This window comes from Spermophilus citellus (assembly GCF_964194105.1).
Source record: "Spermophilus citellus genome assembly, chromosome: 5".
Lineage (NCBI taxonomy): Eukaryota > Metazoa > Chordata > Mammalia > Rodentia > Sciuridae > Spermophilus > Spermophilus citellus.
The window spans coordinates 129,570,064-129,584,531 of NC_138186.1; the positions used below are offsets into that span (position 1 = coordinate 129,570,064).

At 37.4% G+C, this 14,468-nt stretch overlaps 1 pseudogene across 1 annotated transcript in view; it reads left to right on the forward strand.

Moving 5' to 3' along the window:
• Window positions 1-14,468, forward strand: part of LOC308649998 — a 125,949-nt pseudogene that overhangs the window by 98,348 nt on the left and 13,133 nt on the right. Inside the window, exon 37 of the transcript in view lies at window positions 3,646-3,735. The product of the transcript in view is annotated as an uncharacterized misc_RNA (transcript). The remainder of the gene's footprint in view (window positions 1-3,645; window positions 3,736-14,468) is intronic.

The following is a 14,468-nucleotide window of genomic DNA, read 5'->3' on the forward strand; positions in this document are numbered from 1 at the left end:
GATTTGTGAGTTCTTTCTATGCCCTAGAGATTAGTGCTCTATCTGATGTGTGATGGGGCAAAAATTTTCTCCCAAGATATAGGATCTCTATTCACCAAACTTTTTTAGTTTGAATCTATCTCATTTATTGATACTTGATTTTACTTCTTGTGCTATAGGAGTCTTATTAAGGAATTTTGGGACTAATCCCATATGATTGGAATTAGGGCCTACTTTTTCTTCTGTTACATGCAAGCTCTCTGGTTTTATTCCTAGGTCCTTGATTCATTTGAGTGGAGTTTTGTGCATGGTGAGAGATAGGGGTTTAATTGCACCTCACTCCAGTTAGAATGTCAGCGATTTTTGAAAATGGCAGCTATGATGAAGACAACAACGATAAGTGTTGGTGAGGATTTCAGGAAAAATGTACACTCCTACACTGTCGGTGGGACTGTAGATTGGTGGAGCCAATATGGAGAGCGGTTTGGAGATTCCTTGGAAATTTGGGAATAGAACCACCATTTGACCTAGCTATCCCTCTTTTTGGTCTATACCCAAAGGACTTAAAAACTGCATACTACAGGGACACAGCCACATCAATGTTTATAGCAGCAAAATTCACATTAGCTAAATTGTGGAAACAACTTAGTAGATGAATGCATAACAAATGTGGCATTTATACACAATTAATATTACTCAGATACTTACCCTCTCGCTCAGTCCAGGAGACGCTAGTGCCCTTCACTACCTCTGTCAGAGCCTGGTTCCGACAGCTGGTGCCTCGGAGAGGACAGGCTGATCCTGCCTGCCTCCCATGTACCCTTTGTCACAGGGAGCGACATTAATGTGAGACCAAATAAAATCCAGTCATAGACATTAATAGAATATCTCAAAAAAGTATTTAATAAAAAGGCTAGCAAATACAGGGTCTTTAATGAAACTTTAATAAAATTTATGAGACAAGGAAACTGAAAGCACAATATTTTCTTAGGAACTTTTCTGTTTGGTGTTATTCTTTACAATATAGAAGCTTTTCCTAAGAATGCAGGGAGTATGAAATTTCTAAGGCTATCTTGCTGTTTTCTCCATTAAACCCCTTGTCTTAAAAAAAATCTTGAATCTATATTAATCTTTGTAATTTTCTGAGTACCCGTATAACATATTTTTCTCAAGAATGCAGTGAGGTCGCTGTTTCCAAGAGCTCTTCAATTCTGAAATATAAGAAGTGTGTTTCCAGGCATCGAAACCCAAAGGCTCACCTAGACACAATGGAGTGAGCCGAATATATAAAAGTCTCTCATGACAAATCTGAACTCTGCTTTTCCCAACCATGTGAAGTCTACTGGAATAAGATTCCAAGTAATTTGGCAGGTCGAAGCAAAATATATACTTTGGTATTCTTCTCAGGAGTAACAACTGATGGCATCTTAATTTTGGTAAAATAATGTAAATGTTAAGGTGAAATTTAGAAATAAGAAAGGAAAAGCTGATGTGTGTGTAGGTACTAGGTGTTTTTCTTCCTTTTTTTATTTTTGTAAAGTAAAACAAAAGATAAACCAAAAGGTTCTAGCTTAAGTTAGGTAAGATCAAAGAGGAGAAAAAAGAAGATAATATAGCTAATACTTCACTGCCACCTGTAATTTCCAAAACAACTAAGAGCATTTTTATTAAAATTAACTTTATTGACGTTTATATTAAATTATATAGTCAATATTAAATAACTCAATGTATATTATGTTAAATTTACTTTGTTAAATTGTATTAATTTAAATAAAATTTAATGAGTTTTTAAATATAAATCATACTATAATTTAATATAAGTTAATAAACAATATCAATTGATAAAATAAATTTAAATCAAACCATAGTATTAATAAAAGAAATTTAAATAATACTACTAATAAAATTAATTTAAATTAGGTTAATTTATATTAAATGATGATGTAATTTATATTTAAAAATATATTAAATTTTGTTTAAATTAATTTTAACAAAAATGTTCTGAATGGTTTTAGAAACTACAGGTGTCAGAGAAGTATGTGCTATGCAATCTGCTTTTTCTCTTCTCTGATTTCACCTACTTAAGCTGGAAACTTTTGATTCATCTTTTACCTTAATTTATCAAAAGGTTATAACTACTCCTATTTTAAAGCTTTTCATCTTCCAAAAACTGTTGTTAGCTTATTTCTCTCCCCAACTTGTTTTGATCAAATGTTTTATAAAATGTGTTTATGAGAATTATTGTAGAGCCCCCAATAGTATGTAGATAAGCAGTCCAGATATTTAATGATACATTCTTACTAATTAACTTTTCCATTGGCAATGGATCCTGTGATCCCACTTCGGGGTTGACTCATAAAAATACTCTTCCTTCTGGACATGTTTATCATCTGGAAAACTGAATTAATGTGAAGTGACTTTCGTATAGAAATGGAAATAAGCAAAATGGATAGGGGTCATAGAATTTGGATTCAAAGCATCTTAGAATTTATCCACTAAGCTTCATGTTTAGGTCCTCCCCATTGGAATTTTCGCGTGGTAGTTGTACAATGTTATCTTGGATAAACTAAATATTCTCAACTTTTTGCAACATTATGTTTGGTTTTCATGTACTCTAAATCTGAGACATCCTTCTTATGGGTTGGATTTTTCTTGTTTCCTGTAATTACATGTATCGTTTTTATCTTAATGCCATTAAATTTAAGAAATATTATTATTGTTTTAAAAAAAAGAGGTTGGAACTAGTGGTTCAAGAAGGCTGCTCTGTACAGTTGCTCCCAAAAGTACATCAGAATTGATAACGGGTGATGATTATCTGCTACATTGGAACAAAATTCTAGAAACAAAAAGTGCTACAAAAAACAAAACAAATTTTTTAAAAAGTACTATAGCAAAAAATCACAACAACAACAACAACAACTAAAAAAAATAAAATAAAATACCTAGTAGCTATACACTTACATATACCAGCTTTTTTGCTTTCTCTTTTTGTCTACAAACACATGAGTACTTTTTCAAAAGGCCATGCTGTAAAACGTAAAAAAGGGTTATGGCTTCTTTCAAATGCTAAATATTTAGAAGATCCTGGAGTACAACTCTGGCACTATTGTCCGGGGACACTGGCAGTGGTGTAAAGGTGGGCATGAAATCTGCAATGGGTTTAACAAGAGGATGCCCAGGTCCACCAAGTCCAACTCCAGCTAGGTTACCAAGAGGCACAGCTGCAGAACGTGGAACCAAAACAACTCATCCACTTACTGACACCACCATGATCGTTATTCAGCAACTGCTCCATTTCGTCCTTCGGAATGTCCAGGATGCTCCCCAACACCTGCAATACTTCACGACGTTTGTCCTTTGGTGTCTGGAAATGACCGATAAAAAGGTTTCGCATGAGGACTTTGTCCACTTTTCCTTCTGCGCTGTTGACCAAAGTCGACAATTTCTGTTGTGCATGGTCCAACATTTCTTTTCGGAGCTCGTTTTGTTTTTTCAGTTCTTCCATCTGTTCTTCCTTGAGATCTAAGTCTTCTCTCAGTCTGGAAGCAGAATCCAACAGAGCATTTGCTTCATCCAAACGTTCCTGCAATGATGATACTTCTCCTTCTAGCTTTTCGGCCTTGTTCTTCCATTCAGCTATTGACTGTTTTTCTTTGTCTTCTGCAGCCAAAATTTCCTGGGTGTAAGACTCTTCTGATTCCAAGAGATGGCTGCGTAGCCTTTCTAGCTCCCGGTTTAGGCGTAATTCTTGGTCCCGTAAGTGTTGAACCTCTTTTTCTCTTAGGATGTTTACTTTGGTCTCTTGAAAAATATCAGAATTCAATGTTTGAGCATCTCCTTTCTCTCCAGGCAACTGGGCTTTTAGTTCTTCAATAGTTTTCTGCAAGTTCTTAATTTCCTCCTCTTTTTCTAAAATTAACTGGCTATGCGCAGCATTCATCTGCTCATATTTGTACTTAAATTCATCCATTTCCTCCTTCTGCTCCTGTAAAGACTGAAGTAGTTGCATTTTACGCTGGTTTTGGTTTTCAATGATATTCAGGTGGTCTTGAATTTCATCTTCCAGATGATTTTTGACTATATTCAGTTGAGATACCTCCAATTCTAGTTCTGTGACAGCATCAAGAGCTGTAGGCTCAGCCACTGGTACAGCTTGATTGTGCTGTTCCCTAAGTATTTCCAATTCTACTCGCAGATAGTTGTTTTCTGCTCTCATGAAGGTAAGACTTTTGTCCTTTCTTTCGATGGATTGCCTTAAAGTTTCATTTTCTCCTAAGGCCTGAGAACACTTATCTAAATCCTTTTGTAGTTGTGAACTTTTTTCTTCGAGTTTTTCAATAAAAACTTCTTTCTCATTTATGACTTGTATCAATCGCTCCTCTTCTTCTACATAAGATGCCAAAATTTCATCAGTTTCTTTTTCATCAGCAGTCATTTGCTCAATATTCTTTTTGAGTCCTGCTATTTCAAGGTCCTTCTCTTGGCTGAGTTGAACTACACATTCGTGTTTCAGCTTTAAGGCAGAGGTATTCAAATTATGTGCATTGGAGAGTTCCTGAATAGTCTGCCTGTGATTATTTGCTTCTTCCAACAGTCTTTTTTCTGCCTGGTGCAGTTTGGCTTCAATCTCTTCTTTGTCTCTTTTGAGAGTCTCCGTGATAGTGTCTTTTTCTTGAGAGATTTGATTGTAAGCAGCAATAGATTCTTCCAACTTACGCCTTACATCGTCACGTGCTAAAATCAACATTTCATTTTCCGTTTTGAGTTCAACAGCAACTTTCTTTAAATTTTCATTGAGCTGTTCCTCTTCAGAAAGATTTTGCCTTAAGTTGCTAACTTCAGCTTCTCGTTCTTTAAGCATGTCATCCTTACAATGACTGTTAGAGTCTTCATTCAGAGAAGTTCGATACTTGCTCTTAAATCCAGACAGCTCATCTTCAAGTTGTCTAATGTGATCCTTAAGCCCCAGGTTTTCCTGCTGGATGTTTAAACTATTTTTTTGTGACTGATTTAGCTGATCTGCTAAATCTTCTACTTTACCTTCAAGCTTCTGCTTAGTTAAGTGCAAATCACTGAGGCTCTGTGCGTTCTCAGTTAACTTCTCCTTCTGCACATGCAACTCTTGGGATATGTTCATTTGATCATCCTCAAGTTGATGAACTCTCTTTTTTTCATCATCTAGATCTTGTTCCAACTTCTTGATGACAAGGTCTCCTTCATTTCGTTGTTTGGATAGCTCCTCTTGTATCAAAATCATGTGCTTTGTAGCTTCCTGATTCTGATGATCCAGTTCTTCTAACTCAGCTATCAGCATTTTCTTTTCATTGATAGTCTGATTCAGTTCTTCCTCCTTTGCCTTCAAGTGAAGTTTTAAGTCTAGTAATTGTACATTCAAATTCATGTCTGTTGAAGCTCTGTTTTTCATGACTTGGTAGTCACAGCTCAATTTTGACAGTGACATCTGAAGTTCCTCTTTTTCTTGACTCAATGATGCCTTCTCTTTTTCTAAAGCTTCAACATGCATTTTAAGTTTCAGATGGTCTTCAGCCAGACGGTTATCCTGGTTTAAACCATTTAGTCTCACGATTTCCTTCTCCGCATCAGCCAGGGCTTGTTGAAGCCTGAACACTTCTTCCACTGCTGAGCTCTGAGGAAGGATTCTTCCCTTTTCTGCCACAGTAGAACTCTGCTCCCAAACTGAAATTTCATGCTGATGATCATATATGTCTGGACTTTGGTTTGGTTGAAGAGTCTTGATAGTATTTTGTACTTTGCAGATTTCACTTGAGTCAGAATGGTGTGTTCCCTGAGCCTCAGCAATCTGCCTCGAGTGGCCAACTTCAGATTCATGTTTTGCAGCTTCAGTTGATAATCTGTTTGTTTCTTGTTGTGATAAGATTATGTCACTAGAGTCCATGTCGTCATCACGAAAGGCTGAAAAATGACTACTGATCAGGGAACCGAACGGAGCCGGTGCAGTTGTTGTTGGCACACCACAAGCTCCCGAGTGTACTGATTGAGCGGCTGCCTGTAGTTGGAACATTTGATCTTGCAGTACAATCTGTCCTGCTTTAAGATGGCTGATCTCTACCTCTTTCTGTTGCAGTTGGTTTTGGTAACTTACAGACTGATGGTTTATTTGTCGCTCTGATGCTTCATGCTTTTCTTCCAGGTCAGTACAATACTCTTTCAGTCTTTCGTTCTCACATCTTAGTGTGGAATCAGTAGTTTCCATTTCCTTTCTCCAACAATGATGTAAAGCTGCTTCTGGGTCTCCTAAGTCACCCGGAAGCATTTCCCCGGCGAAGCTGGAGCTATGGCCGGTGAGGAAAGCCAAGCTGCTCCCCACCTGACCCAAGAAGTGGCCCAAGCCTGAGCCCAGGCCTCCAAACCAGGACCACATCGTGGCCACTTCAGTGATCCATGGGACCAGCTCTGAAAAGCGCGTCCATCACCGTCCACTTCTCTGCCCCGAACGTCCTCTGGCGTTGCCGGGGTCAATTATGACCCAAGCGCTCAGAATTCCTCAGAGCGCAGGGTTCCTGGGGCTCCACCAACACTAATCATCCCTTCCTGCCTGTAAACTCAGAAGCCTGTCCTGCGCTTTGACCAGGGACTGGCATCCAGTAGCACACACTCACCCCCTGCAGGGCCTCTGCTTCTTCCCTGCACTTGCCTGTCAGCTATTGGCTCACAGGATTGGGCAGGGTTGGCTGGGAGGAGCTAGAGATCCAGGAAAGTGTTCTAGTTTGAGTCCCAAGGCAGTGTGCTGTGGAGCCAGGAAGAATCAATGTTGTAGATGAAATCCAAAGGTAGTTCACTGGACAGTTCCCTCTTGTCTGGGAGGGGTGGGCTTTTTGTCCCATTCAGTTGCATTCGGTTGACGAGGTGAGGTCTCTCTCCATTACAGAATGGAATCTATTTAACTAAAAGTCCCCGATTCAAAAGTAAATCTCACCCCATAACACCAGCACAGACACACCCAGAATAAAAGTTGGCCAAGTGTCTGGGCATCGTAGCCAGGACGAGTTAACATGTAAAATTAACCATCACAAAGTCTTAATCATTCTCAGAATTCAAATTATAATATGGATTAAATGTCACTAAAGAACCATCTTTACCCTTTCCAAAAATAAATTTTTGCTGTTAATCTATAAATTTTCGAGTTCATTTTAATATTATTTGGTCCTTGTTAATTCTGATTGAGTTTATTTAAGTGCTCAAAAATTCCACTTAAATTTCACTTAAGAAAATTTGTTTTAGAGCCAACAGGTTGATGTTCACTTAACCTATTGTTGTTTATCAATGCCAAATATAATCCAGGTTTAAACAGTATAGAGTGAAATAAAAAGTTGAGAAATTTTCTACGATGGAGTAACAATACTAAATTTAATTCCCATACCTCTAAGGATCAGAAGGAGTGAAGATAAGGCCCTGGTTTCCAAGGTGTTTAAATTCCAACAAGTTAATGAGGAGGCAGTTTTGTAGAGTTGGGGACAAAGCAAAGAGATGAAGCACATGGGCTGTAAGAGACATACCAGTTGGGACCAAAGCAATTTTGGAGCTAAACTGACAGAATGCATTTAGAAAACCGTAAATGAGAACATAGTGTGTAGTTCTCACCTGATGGCTGGTGCAGAGAAAGTGGCCAACAAATAGAGCCTGCTGCCACTTTGTTCATATTTGCTTTTTGTTTTGTTTAGGATCATTTTCCTCATTACCCTTTAGAAGGGGTTTGGGTTTGCTCCCATTACTCTCTTCCCAGAGCCCATATTCAGGAGACTCTTTTCCTTGAGCTGTTCTTTCTATATGTCTGTTCAGGGAACAAAACCTCAAGGTGGCAGAAATAAAATTTTAAAAAAGGCAGAATTTTTGGAAAATTAATGGTTAAATACATTCTAAGGATTATATTAATCACCTCATAATGTCTCTTGCCTTCAAGATAGAGCAAGTAGACATAATTATTCAGATTGGTATCAGAAACTAGTGACTGCATTTGTGTCCTGTGCTAGAAAAGGAAATCTTCTTGGTCCTCCTTATTCATCTCCAAATCTGAGAGAGAAATCAGGCCTGTGTTAGTCAATCTCTCCTCATAAAAGACTAATATAAAAATTTAAGCCCCTTTTAGCATCTGCTGAAGTGCGAATCCACACTGTACCCCAGCTGTGTCTACTGTTGAAGAAGGCATCAACAATACCAAGTGTCCTTTTCTCCCTTTAGACCATTCCTCCTGTGTGTGTGTGTGTGTGTGTGTGTGTGTTAGAAGACTTTTTCATCACTTTGACAACATACCTGAGAAAATTAAATGAGTAAATATTTATTTTGGTTCAATTTCAGGCTTCATTGCTGTGGCCTGAAGTGAGGCAGATTACCATGGCAGAGAGCCTGGCTTCAAAACAGAGCTGCTCAACTCATGGAGATCAGGGGATCAACTCATGGAGATCATGGAGATCAGGTGAGGGGAAGAAAGGACTGAGGAATATGATGTACCCTTCCAGGGAATCAACTCCAATGACCTACCCTCCAACTAGGCCCTACCGCCCACAGTTTTTACCAACTCCCAATAGTCCTGTCCAATTGTGAACCCATCAGTGGATTGATCCACAGATGAGGTTTGAGCCCAGGATTCAATTCACCTTTCTGTAGAGTTCGTTCTGAATGCTGTTACATTGGGGTCCAAGCTTTCAACACATGACCTTTGGGCAACATTCCAGATCCAAATTATAGCAGGGTGCCTCCTTCTCTTTAGGTGTTCTGTGTTTGTTTATTGTTTTAAATCACAAATAATGATCCTTTTTCAGTGTAAGACCTATCACATTTGGCTTGAATCTGGTTCCAGTGGTTGTTGCTCCTACTGCTGAAAGGCATTTCTGATCACTCAGATTCAGTCTTCTAGCATGGTTCACTCTGACCACAGCTGTTTGTCATTTTATATTTCAATCTGAGAGAGATACCTACCTACTGTATTCAAAACTGACCATCCAAATAAAAGCATTTCTCTTCTTGTAAATATGTTTGGAATATTCCTGGAAACTATGGGGGATATGGAGGGAAAACCCTGGCTCATTCGCGAACACATGTGACAAAAAGCATCCAATAATCATAAGTATATCCTTATACATGTATTCAGTGCCCCCAAAGTACAAGGTATTGTGGTAGATATTGTGAACAACATGAAGCTGTGTTATATACATTTCCTGCTATGAAGTGCAATTGAATACAGTCAATCAATGGAGAAGATGTTACATAGAGTGATCCTTGAATTATAATGCAAGGTCAGCCATTGATGACTGTGGTGGTGAGGATCTCATATGGGGGAAAAGACTAAGTAAGAAAGAATAAGCCAGAAGTAGAGAGCCCTTAATAATGGGGCTTTGTTAAAACACAGTTGAAGATTAAAATAATGAAAGCTTTTTGAGTCTATAAACATAGGGTGATAAATTCTATGCAAGATATTAAGTTTGTACTTTTTTTTAATACCTCATAATTCATTCAAACATTTTCTTATAGATTTCAGTAGAATTTTTAAATCTCTTTAATATGGGCCTTGTCTCTTCTTGTTTCTTTTTTTAAATTTTTATTGGTTGCTCAAAACATTACAATGATCTTGACATATCATATTTCATACATTTGATTCAAGTGGGGTATGAATTCTTATTTTTACCACGTGTACAGTTTGCAGGATCACATTGGTTATACATCCGAGTTTATACACACTGCCATACTAGTGTCTGTTATATTCTGCTGCCTTTCCTATTCCCTCCCTATCCCCCCTTCTGTCCCCTCCCCTCCCCTCCCACAATCTCTCTCTACGCCGTCTACTGTAATTCATTTCTCTCCTTTTTTCCCCTTTCCCCTCACATCCTCTTATATGTAATTTTGTATAACAGTGAGGGTATCCTTCCATTTCCATGAAATTCCCCTTCTCTCTCCCATTCCCTCCCACCTCTTGTCCCTTCTAAATGGTAATCTTCTTTTCATGCTCTTCCAGCCTGCTCTGTTTTGAGTCCCCCCTCCTTATATGAAAGAAGACATTCAGCATTTCTTTTCTAGGGATTGGCTAACTTCACTTAGCATAATCTGCTCTCATGCCATCCATTTCCCTGCAAATGCCATGATTTTGTTATTTTTTAGTGCTGAGTAATATTCCATTGTGTACAAATGCCACATTTTTTTATCCATTCATCTATTGACTGGCATCTAGGTTGGTTCCACGTTCTAGCTATTGTGAATTGTGCTGCTATGAACATTGATGTAGCTGTATCCCTATAGTGTGCTCTTTTTAGGTCTCTGGGAATAGTCCGAGAAGGGGAATAGCTGGGTCGGATGGTGGTTCCATTCCCAGCTTTCCAAGGAATCTCCATAATGCTTTCCAAATTGGCTGCACCAATTTGCAGTCCCACCGGCAATGTACAAGTGTACCTTTTCCCCCACATCCTTGCCAGCACTTGTTGTTGTTTGACTTCCTAGTGGCTGCCATTCTTACTGGACTGATATGGTATCTTAGAGTGGTTTTAATTTGCATTTCTCTGATTGCTAGAGATGGTGAGCATTTTTTCCGTGTATTTTTTGATTAATTATATATCCTTCTCTGAGAAGTGTCTGTTCAGGTCCTTGGCCCATTTGTTGATTGGGTTATTTGTTTTCTTAATGTTTAATTTTTGAGTTCTTTGTATACTCTGGATATTAGGGCTCGGCACATTTGTATTTTTAAGAATTGGCATAATCAATGAAATGTTCCCCACACATTTGTAGGAAGATTAACATAACACTCCAGTGACAATACAATAGTAGAAGGATTGATTTGGACTGAGAAGTTGTTCAGTGAACGATATATTACCCATAAATTTGAATTCTCATTATCACAAAGAAGCAAGGTGAAAATAAGAATTTAAGAGAGTGATGGGGATATGGCTCAAGTAGCAGCTCGTTCACCTAGCATGCGTGAGGCATGGGGTTTGATCCTCAGCACTACATAAAAAAATAAATAAAATAAAGATGCTGTGTCCACTAAAGGCTAAATAATAAATATTTTTTTAAAACGAATTTAAGATAGTCCATAAATGCTATATACAAACTGTGAAAGTAGATGCTTTCTCATCTAGTGACTTTTATAAGTAGGACAAAGAATTAAATGTAGTTCTGCTGTGTATAAAATGATCACAATAAATCACCAATGTCATTTTTTGAAATGGGAAAATGTTTTTTTATTGGTTATTCAAAACATTACAAAGCTCTTGACATATCATCTTTCATACATTTGATTCAAGTGGGGTATAAACTCCCATTTTTACCCCAAATACAGATTGCAGAATCACATCGGTTACACATCCACGTTTCTACATAATGCCATATTAGTGACTGTTGTATTCTGGTACCTTTCCTATCGCCTACTATCTCCTCTCCCTCCCCTCCCATCTTCTCTCTCTACCCCGTCTGCTGTAATTCAATTCTCTCCCTTGTTTTTTTTTTTCCCCCTTTTCCCTCACATCCTCTTATATTTAATTTTGTGTAACAATGAGGGTCTCCTTCCATTTCCATGCGATTTCCCTTCTCTCTCCCTTTCCCTCCCACCACGTGTCTCTCTTTCATGTTAATCTTTTCCTCATGCTCTTCCTCCCTGCTCTGTTCTTAGTTGCTCTCCTTATATCAAAGAAGACATTTAGCATTTGTTTTTTAGGGATTGGCTAGATTCACTTAGCATAATCTGCTCTAATGCCATCCATTTCCCTGCAAATTCCATGATTTTGTCATTTCTTAGTGCTGCGTAATACTCCATTGTGTGTAAATGTCACATTTTTTTTTTTTATCCATCGTCTACTAAATGGCATCTAGGTGGGTTCCACAGTCTAGCTATTGTGAATTGTGCTGCTGTGCACACTGATGTGGCAGTATCCCTATAGTACGCTCTTTTAAGGTCTTCAGGGAATATTCCGAGAAGGGCTATAGCTGGGTCAAATGGTGGTTCCATTCCCAGCTTTCCCAGGAATCTCCATATTGCTTTCCAAATTGACCGCACCAATTTGCAGTCCCACGAGCAATGTACAAGTGTACCCTTTTCCCCACATCCTCGCCAGTTCTTATTGTTGTTTGACTTCATAATGGATGCCAATCTTACTGGAGTGAGGTGATATCTTAGGGTGGTTTTGATTTGCATTTCTCTGACTGCTAGAGATGGTGAGCATTTATTCATGTACTTGTTGATTGATTATATGTCCTCCTCTGAGAAGTGTCTGTTCAGGTCCTTGGCCCATTTGTTGATTGGGTTATTTGTTATCTTATGTTTTAATTTTTTGAGTTCTTTGTATACTCTGGATATTAGGGCTCTATCTGAAGTGTGAGGAGTAAAAATTTGTTCCCAGGATGTAGGCTCCCTATTTACCTGTCTTATTGTTTCTCTTGCTGAGAAAAAAAAAAAAAAAAAGAAAGAAAGAAAAAAAAAAAACTTTTTAGTTTAAGTCAGTCCCAATTGTTGATTCTTGTTATTAACTCTTATTCTATGGATGTCCTATTAAGGAATTTGGAGCCCGGCACCACAATATGTGGATCGGAGCCAACTTTTTCTTCTATCAGATGCAGAGTCTCTGATTTGATATCAAGCTCTTTGATCCATTTTGTGTTAACTTTTGTGCATGGCGAGAGAAAGGGATTCAGTTTCATTTTGTTGTATATGGATTTCCAGTTTTCCCAGCACCATTTGTTGAAGACGCTATCCTTCCTCCATTGCATGCTTTTAGCCCCTTTATCAAATATAAGAAAGTTGTAATTTTGTGGATTGGTCTCTGTGTCCTCTATTCTGTACCATTGGTTCACCCGCCTGTTTTGGTACCAGTACCATGCTGTTTTGGTTACTCTTGCTCTGTAGTACAGTTTGAAATCTGGTATCGCTATACCACCAGATTCACACTTCCTGCTTAGAATTGCTTTTGCTAATGTTTCTCAGACACCTGTAGTTTCTAAAACCACTAAGAGGATTTTTATTAAAATTAATTTTATTAATTTTTTTATTATATTATATAGTTAATATTAAATGATTTAATGTATATTAAATGTTATTTAAATTGACTTTGTTAAATTGTATTAATTTAAATGTAATTTAATGAACTTTTAAATATAAATCAATCTAAAATTTCATCAAAATTAATTAAAAAAATCAATTAAGAAAATGAATTTAAATCAAACAATAGTATTAATAAAATAAATTTAAACAATATTAAAAATACTCTTACTTCTGGACATATTTAACATCTGGAAAACTGAATTAATGTGAGGTGACTTTTCTAAAGAAATGGAAATAAGTAAAATGGATAGGGGTCATAGTATTTGGATTAAAAGGATCTTAGAATTTATCCACTAAGCTTCATGATAAGGCCCTCTGCACTGGAATTTTCTTTTAGTACTTGTACCAGGTTATTTGGGATAAACTAAATATTCTCAACATTTTGCAACATCATATTTGGTTTTCTTCTTCTCTAAATCTGAGATCTCCTTCAGGTGGTTTGGATTTTTCATCTTTCCTGTTATTTAAATGTATCATTTTTATCTTAATGCCATTAAATTTAACAATTATAATCATTTAAAAAAGAAGAGTTTGGAGCTAATGGTTCACTAATGCTGCTCTGTACAGTTGCTTACAAAAGTACATCCGAATTGAAGACTGGTGATGATTACCTGCTACATTGGAGCAAAATTTTATAAACAAAAAGTGCTACAGCAAACAAAACAAAATTTTTAAAAAGAGCTATAGCAAAAAAAAAAAAAAAACCTAGTATCTATATACCCATATATATATCAGCTTTTTTTCTTTCTCTTTTTGTCTACAAATACAGAGTTCTTTTGCAAAAGGCCATGCTGTAAAACATCAAAAAGGGTTATGGCTTCTTTAAAGTGCTAAATATTTAGAAGATCCTGGAGTACAAGTCTGGCACTATTGTCCGGGGACACTGGCAGTGGTGTAAAGGTGGGCATGGAATCTGCGATGGGTTTAAAAAGAGGATGCCCAGGTCTACCAAGTCCAACTCCAGCTAGATTACTAAGAGGCACAGCTGTTGAACAAGGAACCAAGAATGGATTCCCGTTGGTGCTTCTGCCAGTTCTGAATTCAGCTGCACTGAATTCACTGGAGTGTTATGTTAATCTTCCTACAAATGTATGTGGAACTACTCTCTAGGGTATAGAAAGAACTCACAAATCTAAATATACTCACACACACACACACACACACACACACACACACTAAATAAATAAATAAATAAATAAGTAAAATAACCCCTTCAAAAAATGGGCCATGGACCTGAACAGACACTTCTCCCAAGATGATATACAATTAATCAACAAATATATGCAAATATGCTCATCATCACTAGCACTTAGAAAAGTGAAATTCAAAACAACTCTAAGATTTCAAGTTCAGTCTTAAAGGCTGGAAATGAGCATGTTTCACTTTTCTTTCTCTTTCTACCACCAAATCCTCATAGAAATTAGAAAAG